Source organism: Anser cygnoides, chromosome 13, assembly GCF_040182565.1.
Source record: "Anser cygnoides isolate HZ-2024a breed goose chromosome 13, Taihu_goose_T2T_genome, whole genome shotgun sequence".
NCBI lineage: Eukaryota > Metazoa > Chordata > Aves > Anseriformes > Anatidae > Anser > Anser cygnoides.
In genome coordinates, this window is record NC_089885.1 from 17,355,988 (window position 1) to 17,370,978 (window position 14,991).

At 38.0% G+C, this 14,991-nt stretch overlaps 1 long non-coding RNA gene across 1 annotated transcript; it reads left to right on the forward strand.

The window, feature by feature from the left end:
• The first annotated feature begins 1,223 nt into the window (after nucleotides 1-1,223).
• Nucleotides 1,224-10,656, forward strand: LOC136791880 (uncharacterized). The gene is made up of 4 exons (XR_010834856.1): nucleotides 1,224-1,798; nucleotides 2,651-2,976; nucleotides 6,254-6,328; nucleotides 9,549-10,656. It is a non-coding gene; the product is annotated as an uncharacterized lncRNA (long non-coding RNA).
• Nucleotides 10,657-14,991: the final 4,335 nt, after the last annotated feature.

The window sequence follows — 14,991 nt, forward strand, 5'->3', positions numbered from 1 at the left end:
CCTAATTTCTCCAGGATATATGTTGCAGGTGTTGGGACTCTGCAGTGCTCTGGTAATATTCCTAGTTTACACATAGAAAGTTAGTTAAATAACTAGAACCAAAATTTTGATTAAACTAAATACAGCTAACCCTTTTCCATATAGCTTTGTTTTGTCTTGATTTGCAAAGGAAAACTGAAAATAGTGGACCACCTTGTCCAATATATTCAGTGTTTGTTTAATTTATATTGCATATTATAGGACTTTTTATATAAAGGACTTATATAAAGTACAATAGTCTTTAAATTAGTATAAGCCGTATTATAGCTTAGGGAAAATAGCTGGTTGTACGTGAAAAAATTAACTAGGCTGGACCTACATTTAAAATCCATGAATTGTAGGAATACAAAAAAAAAAAAAAAAAAAAGTATTATTTCAAGTACAGTAGCATGCAAGTAGCAGTTTGGCTTTCTTGTGAAGCTGGAGCTATTCTGACCAAGATCTGAGAAGGTATCTAATTCCTGGTTTTAATACTAACTTAGGGAATTTTGGTGGTCCTAATCTTGACATTCCCCATGGGCATCTTTCTAAGTTTTGGTCTACATATTTCCACATCACTTCTAGCTAAAATTTCAATTAAAGGACATCTGATGTCTTTTTTTGGTTCATTCCCTCTGCATCACATATACCTTGCAAACTGAGTTTTATTGTTGCACAGTGCCAAGTCACATAAAGAAATACAGATTTAAGTATTAGAGCAAGAAAGATATCTTGCATGGACTGAAAGAAAGAATAATCTGGCTATTCACTGATGAAAATAATAGTTTTGTCATTGTCTGAATCATCTGTAATCTGGATGACCAGTATGTGCTAATTTGTGTACAGGAAAAATCAAATGCCTCGCTGCAATCAACATTAACTTTCCTTTTGAAAAGGGCAAGGTCTTTATCCAGAAATGGATCCAGACATGTTGCAGGCAACTTTGCTGGACACCTGGAGACAGCCAGTGAACACTCAGAGGAATCCCTACCTCCTTTCTGTGCTCTGCAGTTACAAAGTGTGCCAGGGGCTGTCTGAAAGAAACCCAAGGAACACTATGAAAAGGCAAGGGTCTGCCCTGGACATTCCACAGAAATCCCAGACATTGGGTCTGCAGCATCTTTGTGAGTGCAGAAGTGGGGCCATCCTGCCATGTCCAAGATAAAGCAATTTTTACTTTTTTCCACCATGAGACCTGATAGATGCATCTATTATTTTGGCTGATAAGTGGTCACTGACATGTAAAAAAGCAAGTTATTTCTAAGAATGTTAGAAAACACTTTGTTTTCTTCTTCAGTGCAAAGCAATCTTCCTTTGAACATTAATGCATGCCTCAGCAAGAAAGTTGTGATTTCCTATACTTAAATCTTTGAGTGGTTGCTCAGGGTTCTGAAGAACTGAGGTCTTTCAATTAATGTTTTTTGTTTGCTTGTTTGTTTTTTGTTGTTGTTTTTTAATGTGGGCCCTTCAGCACAGCAGCTCTGGCCCCTTAGGAGGGCACTGACTTTCTTCAACATGTGCGTCTTGTCTGCTGTCAGCACCTGGGGTGCATGTTTTGCAATATAAATGAAGTGCCCTAATGAAGTAATTTGGTGGGTGTTAGGTGAGGTTGTTTGCAAGATAAAACTGAAGTGTTTTGCAGTGTTTGTTCTCAGCTAGAACATACTGTTGGTTTCTTTGGGTTTTCTTTAAGCAAGGACGATCATCACCTGAAGTAATCCTGGATTCCTACTGGTAACTTAGCCAGCCTGCATTTTTCAACACCTCTTAAGTGACCCAGGTAACCTAAGTTGTTGTAAGGTTTTTACTAAGAGCGTATATATAGTGTAATTTGAGGAAGCTAAGTGAAAGGATTGCCTTCCTTTCTCAGATGGCATCAAAAATTGTGCTGCACTCTTTGAAGTGATAAATAGTAAGCAGCCAGGAGTGTAGTTGCTTAATGATCTCTTCTCCCACAAAGAAATGATATCAGAGCAGAAGAGCTAGAGTCTGTGCTTAAAATGTGCAAAATGCTTGCACAATATATAGCTACAGAAGGCACTGTTCTATAAAACTGAGAAGTCTTGCTTTGGATGCTTGTCAGCTGTATGTAAAAAGCAGTGGTGAAATGGAGAACTCTTATTTACATTTCTATAAATAGTAAATTAAGACTAGAAAGAAAGGAGCCTAAAGGTTAAGTAGGCCATAATAACTGCAACGTCCTAAGACATGTATTTTGTTATTACTATTTAATACTGTTGAAATTACTCTGTTAATAGGTAAAATTCCTCCTACTTGCTGTAATCTGGAAAAGAAGTAAAAAAAACAAGTAAAAAATGCTTTTAATTTAAGACAAGTTTAGGCAAAAACATATGTCATGAATAATAACCGCTCTTGGGGGGTGGATCAAGTTTGTCAGGATTATTTTTGCTCATAGTAATACAAAAGAAAAATAATCTTTATTTAATACCTGTTCTCTGCTTCTGTTCTTGATAAATCTTCCAGCGTAGTATCAGTAAAAAGAAATAATCATCACTGTGTATCAACATGCAGTCTTTATACTTGCTTTGAATCTCATTATAGCTTTGTGTGGTAGTTTTCAAAAGAAATAATTTGTAGCTATCACATTCATGAGTGACTTCCTGTTAAACAGGTGTGTGTGCGTACCAGAGTAAAAAGTTTTGAAGAAAACCTACTTTTGAACCAACCTTTTTCAGTGGTTATTATGAAAAGTGGCAAATCTACAGTCGACTTGGAATTCTAACATTCAGAAGTGAGAAAGCGAATGATCAAATCCTGCCTGAAAGAGCTTGTCTGCTGCAGGTCACAGCCATTTCCTGGTTAAAACCAAACCGTTCCCCAGCAAAACAAAAACACGCCAGAACCAAGCAACAAAGACCAAAGCATGACAGGAGGAAGCCTGAGGAGCTGAAAAATGTGAAGTCCATTCCAAAAGGTCTATTCCTCTCTTAATGCCAGGTGATACTCTTAACTTCGCATAACTGTGGGGAATGCCTCTCTTACTTCTGTGGGTTATGGCTCATACTTAAGCTCAGCCTTAGACCTTCTAAATTCTGTATTTGGAAAAGTACACTTAATATATATGAGATTATTTTGCTGCTCTTTACAGATCTAATTAGAATTCCTATGGTATCGTACCAAAGAAAAAAATGAGACTATATTTGTGTGCTTTGACAAGTTTAGGGATTTGAAGGTAAAAGTGTCTTTTTTCTGTGAAATGTAGAAATTTTAGTTGAAATACTGCTTATTACTGTACAAAACTTCTAAGTTAATGAAAGAAAAAACCTTCTGCACTTAGATAATCACCAAAAGCAAGAAATGCAGAGAATCCAGTCGATTTTTTTTTTTCCCTGTATCACTGTTCCATGGCACAGGACTGATGTTTCTGTGTCTTGATTTGGTTTTGTTTTGGTTCTTGTTTTTTATTCTTTGATTGGAATGACTCAGTATGACTTGAGCCATTTGTTGTCAATAAATAAGGCTACACTGAGTAAAGCACTTCTCCCTTCCACCACTACTTGTCAACTTCCCGATTCCTAAACAGTTCCTTATAGCCAGGAAGAAGGCAAGTTAAAAGGGTAGTAGGACCTTACTCTTCTTTGCCATTTTCATCCCTAGGTGTTAGTTTCAGTCTGATATGTATCATTTTGCTGTATGTCATATATATCAGAACAAAACCTTTGAGTTGTCTAAGCCTATGTAGAAAGGTAGTTCCCCACAGTCCGTATTGGCCATAGTTTTCCAATACTAATTTGTAACCAATTTGAGAGTGTTCTGATACAGCAAAATCCATGTACATGTGTTGTTGAAGGCTAGTCGTGCTCCTGGCAGTGGCTAATAGGTCGCACAAAGCTGGTTGCTAGTGAACAGAGCTCTGGAGTGTAGCTTCATCTGGTAGGTTTTATGCCCCAACCAACCAAAAAAAAATGTTCAATGTGAAATTGTCTGCTCTAGTCACAAGTCACACTGAATCTAAATTTATTAGAGATGAGTGTATGGAAATGTGTAGCCCAAGCACTATCTAGGAATTCTCTTCTTCGGCTTCTCTTTTCAGACCAAACAACTCTGGGTTCTGATTTTATTTGTTAAGGGGAATACTTTGATCTTCAAGGAAGGCACTACAGTTAAAGTTTTTAGCTGTTATTTTTCATAGGTTAAGAAAACCTGTGTGAGAGTAGTCTTGTGTATACTGTACATGCATATGGAGAGCCTTCCCTGCGTGCGGGAAGCTGCAGGGGCAGCTGCGTTTTGCTGTGCCCAGGAGGTGGGAAGCTGGCGAGGCAGCCATGGCCACCAACTGCGGCTCCCGAGGCGAAGCGCTGAACCGTGCTGTTTTACCTTGGCTTTTGCTAGTTTATGGAAACTGTAATGCATGCTACTTTTGCTGTTTTTTATTACTGTCATTAAATGTACTTCTGTCGGTCAATTACCTTTTTTTATCTGCATCTTCATGGACCTTCTTTTTTTCTTAGTACTGTAAGCTTTTTTAATGCAATCTGATCCCCCCCCCCAAGTATTTTAATGAAGAAAGAAAAATTAATACATTATTAATTGATGGCCTAATTGATCAGTATGGAACACAGGCTGTAGAGATGCAAAGCAGCCTTGTTGCACTGGCCTTACATAATTCAGGTGTAATTCAACATGGAAACTATTAAATGCTGAGCTAAAAAGCAAGCTCTGCTAGCAAATTGAAAAGATAAGTATTGACTAGGTGTTGTGTCACTAGAACCAGACATTCAGGCTCCCTGAAGTTTTAATTTTTGATTTAATTTTTTGATAATACCGCACAGTTGCAGCTATGTGTCTGAGGCAAGGAAAAAAAAAGATGAGCAGAGCCATTAGGGAGTCTGCGTCTGCCTACCGCCTGCCCCCTGCAAATCCTGGTTTTCCCCAAGTAATAAAAGTATTCGATAGAAGCGTTATCTGACAGTAGGACTGGGACTCAGACAAAATTAAATAAAAGATCACTTTAAAGCTTAATTTTTGTGACTGCTCTAATTAACAGATGCTTATAATTTTAAGGTAAAAATATATGGCTATAGCTAGCTCTCAAATGTTCTACGTCTACAGTATTTGTGTAATTTGTTCAGGCGGGCAGACTTCAAGTAGCAAGGCTGTTGAGCAAGGGAGTCTGAATTAGAAAGTACCCTTATGACAAAAGTTATCAGGCTTAAAATGCACTGCTCATGAACTTCTTGTCACAGTTGTAACAGTAGTGATTTTTTGTGCTTAAAGTTACTACTAATAGTTGGACCAGATGACCTTGGAGGTCTTTTCCAACCTTAATGATTCCAGGATTATTTTTCAAGTAGGTAAAGTGCAAAGCTAGCTCAGGCCACCCTTAATTTTTCCCCCCACACGTGGCCATACAGTAGAATCCTTCTTCTTGTGGGGCTTCATCTGATACTGACTGAGCTCCTTTGCGTACTGATGAAGAGCTTACTGCTCCTGTTTAAGGGTTCAGATAACTGTTATACCAATGTGCTAATCTGTAGGTTAGATTATTTCAATGAAAAAGCATGTGCTACAACAAAAGAACCAAAAATGAAAGATCACAGAAGGGTGTTTGCATTATCCTTAGGAATAGTAACTGGGAGGCCACAGCTATAAAGTGACAAACATCAGTTTTATCATCTTCAATTATTAATTTATGGTTATGGTGACACTTCCATGCTGGTATAGCAACAGAATAATATGAGAAGAAATAAATAAAAATACATGGGAGATAAAAGCCTGGGAGGCAAGGATGGGGGAAGAGCAGGCTCTAAGTGGGTCAGACCACCAAATGTGGTGTCAGGGTGACAGAAACTGTGTTAATCCTCAGGCCTCAGTGTTATGAGGAGTAGGCTGCTGCTGCTCTCCGGTGGCTCAGCTGTGTTGGTACTTAGGCTGTGCTGTCTCCTTGTGTTCCCGTGAGAGCCATATGAAGCTATTTCAACAAATGAATCAGTGTTTAGAAGTTCTTATTATTACTTCTTACAAGACTCCATAAGGAAATACTAAGCTATTCCTAGCAGAATTAAGATCGTGAAGAAAATGCAAACCTCCATTTTAGGTGACCTGGTCATTGATTTCCAAGTAAAGCTGCATTTGTCCTGGTCGGTCTTGTTTGTTTTGTTTAAGCGAATTGGCTTATCTGTCTGGAGAGAAGCCAGCTTAGAATGAGAATTTTAGAGCAGAAGGGGAATTAATATTTAAAGTTTTAATATTACTTCAGTATGGTTTTTTTTAGAGCTGCACAAGGAATGGCTCTGTAAGATCTTTGGGATCAGTCCACAGAATCATCTTAGCTGTGACAGCTATGCAGGTAAAATAAGTTTACGCATACCTGTCTGTTGGATTATCTAATTACTGTTGTATCAAATATTTCAGACACCTTCATTAGATTTCAGTCTGAAGTAACTTTTTTTTCTTTTCATCCTTACTTTTCGCAAATCAGGAAGGTACTGCCTTGCCTTTTTTTTTCCTTCAAAGCTTTGGGGTGCTTCATACCTTGTACTTAAGAGGGAACTTAGGTCCATAAGACTTCAATTAAATTTGACTTTAATATTAATTTGTTTTCAGTAGACCTACAAATCCTTTACTTTACAGCTGAGACTCTATGCAGACTTTACGATAAAAGTTGTATCGACTCAGTGAAATTTAATTATTTATTTTGAACATGACATAGCCGTTTAACAGAACTAATTGTAGTGTCTCCAATACTGACTCTCCCCTCCCACATTATTTTGCCTCTTTCTTGCACATATTTTGCCCATTGGAGGCTCAAATGAGCTTTGCAGCATTTTAATGTAAAATGTTGGTATTTCTTTGGGTGCTGCTGTGCAACTGATCAGTTAATTACCTGACAGAGATTAAAGGAGGCATGCAATACAAAATTCAATTAAAGGGGATGGTTGCTTAATATGTTGATAACTCTTTCTGCAGGTGACCAAAATTACAATTATGTATATCTAACAGTATTGTTCTATCTTGTGTGTGTCTGTGTATTTTCTATTGACTGTACTTTCTCTCCCCTCCATTTCATTATAGTCTTTAATGTTACCTAAGCCCCCTGTAGTTTCTTAATGATAACACTGAGAAGAGTGATGTTTGGACTTAAAGTGAATGATTAGAAATGCATAGACTGAAGAAAGGGATACACAGGTTGAGTAAGTATAGTTAGAGATCTGAGAGGATGATACGTTGCCCATGAAGAGAGGATATTAATATAAATGTTCACGATTTTAATTATGAATTATTAATTTTAAAGTATACATTGTAATTACATTTATATTTTCATTTTCTATCTTATTCTCTGGCATTGTTTTTGCAGTTGTTATTGCAGAAGATTATAATAAGTGTTCTTTTTACACCTAGAAAGCTACCTACCTTCCAACACAGGACACAGTAGCAAGCAATAGCATAAAGAAAAGCAGTAGTAGAGTACTTGGTCACACCACCATCTTATCAGCTTCAATGTACATGTATCTGTTTCAATTAAAGTGTTTTCTTTTTCTTTAGCAAGTAAAGCTCTTCGTGCTTATCTTTGCAAAAGCTAGTTTCCTTGTTGTGGAAGTCAAGGATCAGAGAGGTTATTTCCATCAGTGTTAGTGGGAAATAAAATGGATTTGCGTTCTGGGACCGGTGGGGTGCTTTAGAAGGCCTCAGCAGGTGGGCTACTCCTTTCTCCTGTTCTTTGGTCTCAGTCTCTTTCTCCTGAAGTCTGCCTTCCCCTGGCCTTTCTGCCCTGCCTGTCATAGTGAGTACTGTATCATCCATCTGCAGTGTGCAAAAAACTTTCCAGAGCCAAAAAACTCTGGAAGATCTGGGAGAAAATATGTTTCTTTTGACAGGTACAATTGACTTGATCCTTCTACAGCTGTGAAGTAATGAGTTAATACCTTTTCTTTTCAAAGAGGGATGTCCATGAGAATGGTATGATAGTCTTGGTCCTGTCATGGGCGCTGATTGTCTTAGGATCTTGTTCAGTCCAGAAGTTCCTTTTCTTGTACAGCTGTGATGCTTCACTTGGGATGGGATAGAGAGAACTAGTCATTTCTGGTGACTTAATTAAAATCAGGTTTTCCGTAGCCTTCATGTCCAGCTTTAGTTAAGCTGCAGTGGATCTTGTTTCAAAGTTGCTCGGAGATGTAAGAGTCCAAGGAACTGATAATGGGTCATTTTTATATGCAAAAAGCCTTTGGAAAGAAATTATCTGTCGCTCATGTTGACATATCCAAGCGGGGTTTAAACTAGCTGAGGGTTGTAGCTGGACTGTAGGAGTAGCAGCCAGAAATGTACCCCAGGTACTAGGCCACTGCTGAGTCCCTTGCAAGTATTAAGCTTGTTGCTCATGCAGCTGTAGGGTTGCATCACTGGTACTCTTGCTTCCTTTTGAAAACCCTGCTCTGAAGAAGAAGAAGAGAATGTACCTTGACAACAGAGAAATCCTTCTGTTTGCAGCCTTAATGAGTGTAAAGCGAGTAGCTGTTCATAGTATATGATAAACAGATGGGAATAACAGTACACTGAGATAAGAAAACTTCAGGAATTTGTACCTCAAGGGAATATTATATTCAAGAGCAGCCTTGTTATGCACTGTCAATGAGAAGAAGCCAAGACAAACCTAATAGGGCTCAGTAAATGTGGACAGCGGGTATAATTTATCCTACATAAAGTGAAAGTAAAGACTGTAGTAGTAGAAGTTCATCTTAGCTTTATTAGAGTTCAAAACCCAATCTGTTTAAAGTTCTTGGTGTCTTCTTAATAATAATCTTTTACTACTTCACAAGCGGTACATGAGGACTCCACAAGCACTTCCCAAAAGGAAGTGTTTTTTTTTGTGTGTGGGTGATGAAACTGGGAACACTGTAAAAAATAGTATTTTGTCTTAAAATGTTCTGAAGGACTTCTAATGTTCTGCTTCTAAAACCTTTCATTTTACAATCCTTTTGTGTCTGGGTGATGATCGGTATTAAGAGCCTTAAAAGGCAGGACCGCTTTTCTACTTCTCCAGTGTATTCAATTTGAGTCAAGTGAACAGCTTGGTTTTGTGCATTTCTGGTCATATGTAATGGACAGCTAAGCAACAAAAGCTTTGGGCAGTAAAGTTGAGCTACGTTTTGTCTAATGTCTGCCATTATGTGGTTGTGTCCTCTAATGCTTGTAAGTAATTTTTACAACTTGAGCTGATTTTTTTTAATGCATTGTCTTTTTAATATATATATGGTTTGTTTTCTGATTGTTCAGCAGGATTTTAGAGGGGGATTATGTAAATTCATACATAAATATTATCGAAGCAAGAAGTATAATAAAACTATAATAATGGATTAATGCTTCCATTTCCCAAGAAATGTTCCTCGTAATCAGCCTCTGTTCTCTTGATAAGCAAAAATGTTTATAGTGTATAGTTAATACTGCTATTTTGGAGGGAGCCTTTCATATAATACTGTGATGTATGTCAGTATGGGAATAATAATAATGGTTGTTTAGAAGGTCTGTTTCTGTAATTACTGCATGGTTATAATACAAGCTTTCTATTTCAGACCTAGCATACTTAGCAGTTGCTTTCTTACCAGGAAGAACATTTGGAAGATGACAGCCATGGCATGTCATCATAATGACTGACTTTTAATTAACAAAGTGTTAAACTTCATTGTAAGAATAAATGATAGAAACAAGATGCTAGTATTCTAATTTGTGTTAGGTATTGTTTGGATAGCTAGCTTCTTAATTTGTAAACTGTCTGTAAAAACATTTTAACAATTGTTACATGTTGAAGCCTTTGCTTGTGCCTTCAAAGGTGATATTCTTAACTAGTGACAAGAATAACAAACTAGCTGTTTTACTTGGAGACTTTGGTGACAGGCTTCCACATTAACATTCCTTCCCTGGATAGGCATAACTCCTCCTATCAGGATTCTGGTGCAGGTGCACGTTCCAAATTTTCTTTTCAGAAACATTTGCTAGTAATTCAAGACTTCATTGAACACTCTTGCCAATACTGGAGTGCTAGAAAGTCAGCAAAACGTATGCACTTCTGTGAACGCACTTGAAGTCCTGAAAAACCCAATTGCGTGATATAGTGTGTATGATTAAAATAACTGCAAGGAAGGAATTCGATCTGTCAGACTGCATTGCCAATTGTATTGATGACAACCTGGTGTCTTTCTTGCAGAACATTTTCCCTTACATAACACTGCAGGCATTTGCTGTCTGTAAAGGGGGAAAACTTGATAACAGAATGGCTTATTTAAAAAACAAAACAAACAAACCTCTAGGTTTTTTTCCTTGCTAATAGTTTGTCTAAAGTGTGTTTTTTACTGTTTATTTTTTTAAACTAAAATAAATCTCATAGTTACACCATCTGAACTTGAAACCTATTTTTCATTTGGAGGATGCCTGACATCCGTTATGTGGAAGAAATGATCTTTGAATACTCACCAGTAGCTTACTGCTTCTGTATTACTCTGTCAAAATGATAGGGGTTCTTCAGAAGCGAAGGCTGAGCCAAAATATCTTGATGTATCGCAGCACAGGCTGTACTTCAGAACCATAAATATTGGTCTCTTTTTTTCCTAAAAGTTTATGTACTCTTACATATTTCTGTATATTAGTTATGAAACCATCACCAACTTGTGACTGTAACAAATAGTGTTTTTACTAGATCTGCTCCTGGATGTGATCAGCTAGACACTTTGGCACAGTTCTGCTGGTAGGGTTATGTTATTGATCATTCTTTTGAAATGTACTTGCCTAAACTGAACAAAGATGAGCACCTGCAGCACTGTATGAGTCAATCAGAATGGAAGGTACATTTCTTCAGCGGTGCTCGCTTTGTGAAAATATTTACTATGCACCAAGTGAAAGACAAAGCTTTCCCTGTACTTACACTCACTGGATTCTGTACATGTACACATTTTGACAGTAAAAATCTACAAGTTCTGTCACTGATTATTCTAAGATTGTGGTGGTCCTTGAATTTGTTGCACAATTCTGAAGTATTAACAAGCAAAACCAGGTCCTTATGTTCTAGTCAAGGTCATACTTTTGCACACAGTTTATTTTGGATAGACTTCTCAGCTGTTTATAAGATGAGATTAGAGTATTAACTACAATTGAAATGGTGACTTCAATTTTTGAATTGCGGTCCTAGGCTCTGTCCTATTCTCTGCTAAACTGGCAACTGTTGCATTAAAAAAAGTGTCTTGAGGGAATATAGCCACTGGTACAGTGCCCTTCTAATACGGGCCACCATAACCAGTTAGCGTGTCAGCACTTTCTCAAGGCATGATCTTCTGTGTTTTACTACTGTCTAATGTGCTGATTTTTTTAATTATTTTTATTTTTTTAATTTTTATTTGTCAGTGCTTAGAGATTAAGCAAGATCATTTGCTTGTCCCTCTAATGCAAGCATAAAGCCCTGCCTCATCAGAAAGTCCAGTCAGCGTTGATCTCTGTTCCCAAGGTTGGAAAAGCTGTCAACAGAACACACAACTGATAATTTATTTTATTTTATAATATGCACCTCACTGTGGAAAAAGTCACTTAGAAAACACTGGCTTAATTATGCTGGTTAATTTGTGAGGATGACATGCACATACCTTCCTTATAATTAAATGGCAAAAGGAGTTAGTTCCCCATCTCCCATACATCTGAGCCTGACTGAAGGAAACACGAATATCTTCATGTTCAGCGCTGCTTTGGATTCCTCAAATGCGTGGGGTCTGCAGCTTCCCTTGGCGCCGCAGCCGGTGTTTTCACCCATGGCTGGGCAGCTGGGGCAGAGAAACGCTGTGGCAAACACATGCTGCTCAACTCGGGGCAGGCATGCAGTAGCAGGGTTCTGTAGACAGCATTAAGCAAGTAATCACTGCATGTTATTTAGTGGAGCTGTGCACCAGGAATATAAAGAAAATAGATAGGAACAGCTGAAGGGAAAACAGCTGGGCATACTTTGTCAACAGTAGTTAAGTCGGTACAGTCTGACAGGAAAAGGTAGTGCTGTAGAGCACTTGTGAATAGCCTGACTTACAAATACCCCATTTCAGATAAGCTTTTGCAGTGATTGTTCTTAGATTTTTTTTTAAAAAAAAGCTTAGTGGGCTGTTACTGTCTTGATTTTCATGCACAGGGCTATAATGCTTAATTCTTATCCCACTCTAAGACTTCCGATCTATCTAGTTTTGTTGCAGTTTTCCACTTAAACTGTTTCCTGATTCTCACTGTCATCCTGCATGCCCCTGCAGTTGTGTTCTGGTGCCCCACGGCTCACGTGCTTTGCCTGCCGATGCTTTCCTGCTCCCTCAGGCTGAGGGCTGGGGCCGCTGGTTCTGGTAAGCATCAGACAGGAAACACGAAGTATTCTGAGCACAAGCACCTCTTCACAGGACGGAAGTAAGAATGCGCCGTTTCTAAATATAAATACAGGTAGTATGCTTAATAAGTACAAGAATAGCTGTTTGTTTCTGAGGGAAAAACGTACACTTGGTTCTCTGTCCTGAAACAGAAGGAAGCAGGCTTTGGGAGGGACTTGCAGGGAAGCATTGCTTCTGCAGCCCCAGTGAGCCTGGAGGTGCCGAACATCCCCATGGCTGTACGTCTTCCCGAATCTGTGACACTGAGCCAGCCCCAGCAGCTGTCTTTAGGGCTTATCGGATCCCTTTTACGCCCTTGCCCTAGCTACTGGCACAGTGCGTGCTGAGGGTGGGCAGGGCAGCAAGTGTAATGGTAGGTCCGTGCCCTCACTGTGTGTCGCTGACCACCTGTCGCTGATGAGTAAGGGAACAAACATGATCAACTAGTGAGGGACCTTGTGTTCTGCATTATGGTCTGTGTACAACTGAGGTAGTGTCACAAAAATCCGGAGTGGTGGTTGTGTGTGCTGAGATCATTGTTTCTCTATTGCTGGATGCCTTTGTAACTTACCTGTGATAGGTACCTCCCCGTCTAGGTTTCTCTTGCAGCATTTATCCTTATACGACTCTTCCTCTTCTTAAGCAATACCCAGACTTAATTATAGCAGTTGTTTTTTTTTTTTTTTTCCAAACCAGTCTGCATGAAGAGACACTTGAACTTTGTGATGCTTTGGGTTGGCTCACTGCAAAGATCTTTGAGACAGTATTGCTTCCTACAATGCTGAGTCGACAGTTACATGTTAATTGCGAAGTAGGTAGCAGGTGTTTTATAAATATCTTTCTGCTAATGACTTCCTAAAATGGTGTATTTTTCAGGATCAATGAAGCTGTTAAGGGTTATAGTCCTGAGAGTGGCAGGTAGCCACAGGGCTGAGACTTTATTTATTGCTATCAAAGATTAGAATAACTATTTAATCATTCACCTGCATTCAGAATTATGAAAAATCTTTTTTTCAGCCAAGCAGAGGAAAAGAGGCCAAAAAGGAAGACAAAACAATATAAAGTGAGGGAGAAAAAATGTTTAAAAAAAACAAAAAAACAAGCAAACTACACAACGTTGCCTGAAGTGTTTTTACTGTCCAAAATAGTATGTGTAGTATGAGGTACTACTGAGATGTTGGTGTGTTTTCAGGTGATTATCTCGTGATATGTTTTGATGAAGGCTACAATTGCAATGACAATTAGTTTCCACCGGTGGTAATTTATAAAGCCTTTAGCTTGCACTCTTACCATTTTTCCCTACTGTGCAGTTCAAGTTCCTTTACTGTCATTATTTTTTCTTACGGTATTTCAACTCTTACTTTTTTTCTGTAATCATATTTATCTAAAGAGAATAAAACAGGGTAACTAAGGCTCCCGTAACACAAACCCATTTCTTCCCCAGAGTTGGCCTTTTCTTTGATTATTTCTAGTCACAGGTATAGCAGCACTGCTTTAATGAGTTCTGTGTTTTGAAACTTAATTGCCTTTAATTTACTCCCTGTAGTATTTGCTACAAATGCTATTTTAGTAGCTAAATCACTGGAAAGTTTCTTAAATAACTTGGGAAAAAAACCCAACAAACTTCAGAAGTGATTTTCCACTAGAGAACTGACTCTGGCAATTGACTTTCACCTTGTAATTCAGGAACTCTTAAAATGGGACTTAAAATATATAACTAAACCTTCAGTAAGTATTCATATATTTTAAACTATTCTTCACTTGGTTAAGAATTCTTTGTAATATATGTACAAATACGTGTATAAACTGTACCAACATCTTTTCAGAGTGGTCATGTAGTACATTGGTTATCGATTGCCTGGTTTGGCAGTCACTATTGCTAGTTTGAGCTTTGCAAGGAGCTCTTACATTATGTCACTGCACTTTTGCTGGGAACAAGAGCAGGCCATAAGTTTTGCTTGTTTGTTTTTCCTGTTGAGAATCTCATGTGAGGTATGAAGTGTACCTGATAATAAAATTTTACAATATTTTATTATTTTACATCATGTACGTGGAAAAACTTCGTCTCACCACAGGTGGTCGGAAAGCATCACTATTTTCAAGCGGGAAACATGACCGTTAGATTTAACCATAGCAAGCAAATCATGAGAAGTGGGGAGCAGTAAAATGGCATTACACTGCATTTATCTAAATAGGCATTTATCTGATTTAGATTGATTTGGGCATTTCTGTAAAGGCAAAACTACAATGGAACTTGCAGCTTAAGTATATTTTTTTCTCAAAATACCTCATAGGAAACTTTGTTTTAAAAAAATGTTTCTATAAGTAGTTGCCTGTGCAAGATATGGTATGTTTACTCTAGCAGTCAAAACCAAGAAGACATTTATATTTTCTCAGACTCCCTTTTAAAAACAGAATAGTTTAGGATTGTGTCTTTATCTTGACCTTATTATACTCTTTTTAAAAAATCTAGAAAAAACTTGCAAAGACTGGAAGATCGATTTCCGCTATTACAGCTATAGTACTTCTGCAGTTCTTTGAGTTGATTGTAACTTGATGCTAACAGTTCGATTGAAATCTGAACATTGGTGTCATATAAACTGTCACCAGTGAGGTTTTCATGCTCTGACAG